This window comes from Saccopteryx leptura, chromosome 5 (assembly GCF_036850995.1).
Source record: "Saccopteryx leptura isolate mSacLep1 chromosome 5, mSacLep1_pri_phased_curated, whole genome shotgun sequence".
In the NCBI taxonomy this organism is placed as follows: Eukaryota; Metazoa; Chordata; class Mammalia; order Chiroptera; family Emballonuridae; genus Saccopteryx; species Saccopteryx leptura.
The window spans coordinates 134,039,349-134,042,914 of NC_089507.1; the positions used below are offsets into that span (position 1 = coordinate 134,039,349).

General features: G+C 38.4%; 1 non-coding gene across 1 annotated transcript; it reads right to left on the reverse strand.

Annotated features, from left to right (window-relative positions):
• Positions 1 to 853: 853 nt before the first annotated feature.
• On the reverse strand, positions 854 to 929 carry TRNAG-GCC (transfer RNA glycine (anticodon GCC)). Its single transcript has one exon. It is a non-coding gene; the product is annotated as a tRNA-Gly (tRNA).
• Positions 930 to 3,566: the final 2,637 nt, after the last annotated feature.

The window sequence follows — 3,566 nt, forward strand, 5'->3', positions numbered from 1 at the left end:
GATATTATTAAAATTTCTGCTTAATTAAGAAAAAGATTAGTCTAGATTTATCTGTTGTTTTTTTTTTCTTTTTTGTTTTTGTTTTTTTTGTATTTTTCTGAAGCTGGAAACAGGGAGAGACAGTCAGACAGACTCCCGCATGCGCCCCACCGGGATCCACCCGGCACGCCCGCCAGGGCCTAGATTTATCTGTTTAAACAGTTAAATTAATATGTTAGACAATAAAGTTGGTAGGAAAAATGGGGATCCATTCACTTAAAATTAAAGTAACCCAAAAGACTTGGTGGCTGCTCTAAGTAATGTCAATATAAAAGAAACACTGATGCAATTTTGAGCTTGTCATTCTATACAATAGGCTAAATACTAAAGTAGAATACTTAGCTATAGCAATAAAGTTGATCCTTGCAGGTATAAACTTAGGTTGTGATCATATATGAGACTTAAATATCATGTCTTTATGTAAATGAGATACAATTAATAATCGGAGGAAAATACTACCCCTAAAGTACAGTTTCAACCTATTCTGAAGTCCTAATGCATTAAGCTTTTTTTTTTTTTTTTTTTTTTTTTTGTATTTCTCCGAAGTTGGAAACCGGGAGGCAGTCAGACAGACTCCCGCATGCGCCCGACCGGGATCCACCCGGCATGCCCACCAGGGCCGATGCTCTGCCCATCTTGGGGCGTCGCTCTGCCGCAATCAGAGCCAATCTAGCGCCTGAGGCAGAGGCCACAGAGCCATCCTCAGCGCTCGGGCAAACTGCTCCAATGGAGCCTTGGCTGAAGGAGGAAAAGAGAGAGACAGAGAGGAAGGAGAGGGGGAGGGGTGGAGAAGCAGATGGGCGCTTCTCCTGTGTGCCCTGGCCGGGAATCAAACCCGGGACTCCTGCACGGCAGGCCGACGCTCTACCACTGAGCCAACCGGCCAGGGCCGCATTAAGCTTTTTTATTAAATCAAATTTCATTCTCACTCCATAAACTGTTTTGTGTTTTTTCCTTTCTGTTTCTTTTTCTATCTGCATTTTATTGAAAAATCTTGCTTGTATGTTTAAAATATAGAATCTGAAATTCTCCATCTAAGTCATTAAACAGGGCCATTTCTGCTTCAAAAGAGAAAATATTTCTGCAAGTTAGTGTCTGGAATTCTTGTTTTTGTTATTATTTTGCCTGTTTTTTAGTCTCTTTTTATTAATTTATGCATTAGGACCCAGATTGAAAAACAAATTTGACATACATTGTGATACTTTCTTCCATTCATGTAACACCTGTATTTGCAACTATCCTTCTGTTGCCAATTTTCTGGTAGTTCATTCCATTGTCTCTGCTGCCCCGTGTGCTTCCTGGCATTTTACTATTTTATCAGTGTGTATTAACTTACAAATGATAAAAGAAAATGGAGTCAGAAACCTGGGTTTTCTATTTGGCAGCTCTTCTCTATCGGTGCTCATGTCTGAATTTTTGACTATTCTTTAAAATCATGATGGTATCAGATGAACATCAGAACAACTTATATAATCTTATTACCCAATGTCACCCTAATAAATTTAATTTAAAAGTAAATAAAAACCAATAGAACACCTTAAAAAGTAAAATTAAAAAAACGGACAAGATTTCTGTAACCATTTTAATGACCTTAGTTAAAACATTTTTAGTTATGTAGTTTTGAAACCTATAGAGAGAATGGACTTTAGGGAAAGCTGGTTCAACACAAAGAATGAGGAAATGGCTGAGAACAAATATTAACCAAGGGAAGTAAGTATGAAATGGCAAAGTAAGAACAGAGGCAAATTAGGAAATCTGTACTTTAATTAGCCTGAGAATTTCCCGTTGGCAATGCCTAGGGAACCGTGAAAACTGTGAAAGGGGAAAATAGGCTGAAAGATATAAAGTCACTACATGACTACTGCTTGACAAACAATTTTTCTGATTCTAATTACTTTAAGATTTTTCTCGGCTTTTGTCAGTTACTAGTACCAGAATTTAAATTCTTACTTTTATGTATTAAATATTTAAAAACATAGTCACCTGTAAAAAATATACTCTGTAATATTTTTTAAAATATACCCTCCAACTTTCTTCTCTATTCTTAAAGAACTTTTCTAAAAAATTAGCTATTATGATTACCTTCCATTGCTGAAAACTAGTCCATTGCAGTTCAAACCAGGCTCAGGATAATGAGATCTGACAAAACACAATCTGCATTCATTTTCACCTGATAAACTTAATACATACTTTTATTTTTTTTTTTTTTTTTTTTTTTTTTTTTTTCTTTTTTTCTGAAGCTGGAAACAGGGAGAGACAGTCAGACTCCCGCATGCGCCCGACCGGGATCCACCCGGCACGCCCACCATGGGGCGACGCTCTGCCCACCAGGGGGCGATGCTCTGCCCATCCTGGGCGTCGCCATGTTGCGACCAGAGCCACTCTAGCGCCTGAGGCAGAGGCCACAGAGCCATCCCCAGCGCCCGGGCCATCTTTGCTCCAATGGAGCCTTGGCTGCGGAAGGGGAAGAGAGAGACAGAGAGGAAAGCGCAGCGGAGGGGTGGAGAAGCAAATGGGCGCTTCTCCTGTGTGCCCTGGCCGGGAATCGAACCCGGGTCCTCCGCACGCTAGGCCGACGCTCTACCACTGAGCCAACCGGCCAGGGCTATACATACTTTTATTTACAAAATATGCAGTCTCTACATTTTATTTCTAATTTAAATATTTGCCATAACTTCAACAGGGATTTGGAGATATTGCAAAATGATTGTAATTTGGATTTTAATAATTTAGAAACTTCTATGTAAAAACAAAACAAAACAAAACAAAAAAAACAAAACAAAACAAAACAAAACAATAAATATTGCATGCAAAGTATCTAAGACTACGTACCAGATAGTTTTTAATAATACCAGTGTTCTTTGCTTTCTCCACTACAGTAGAAAGTAGAAAACATAAAATACTTATTATTTAAGTTTAGGTCTTTGATATTATTTCATTAGAATTATAAGACTTAAATAAACAACTTCTATACCTTCATCAAGTTCTTATAATAAAGATGGTGAATTTATGTGTAGTTTAGAGTTAGAAGCCTAAGAATTTTATTATATGAATATTTTTTCAACAAAATTCGGCTTATTTTTTATTTTAAAAAAGTGTTCCCTTTGCTTCTACTTCTCACTAAGATTATTTAAATGTCATCTATCTATCTATCATCTATCTATCTATCTATCTATCATTTTTCTATCTATCATTTGTTCCTAGAAATCACAAGTTGAAGTTAATGAGCTGATGACTATTTTTTATACTAAATTGCATATATTCATCATGAACAGATTGGTAAAAAAAAATAAAGATGAGCCCTGGCCAGTTGGCTCAGTGGTAGTGCATCAGCCTGGCGTGTGGAAGTCCCGGGTTCGATTCCCGGCCAGGGCACACAGGAGAGGTGCCCATCTGCTTCTCCACTCCTCCCCCTCTCCTTCCTCTCTGTCTCTCTCTTCTCCTCCCACAGCCAAGGCTCCATTGGAGCAAAGTTTGCCCAGGCACTGAGGATGGCTCTGTGGCCTCTGCCTCAGGTGCTAGAATGG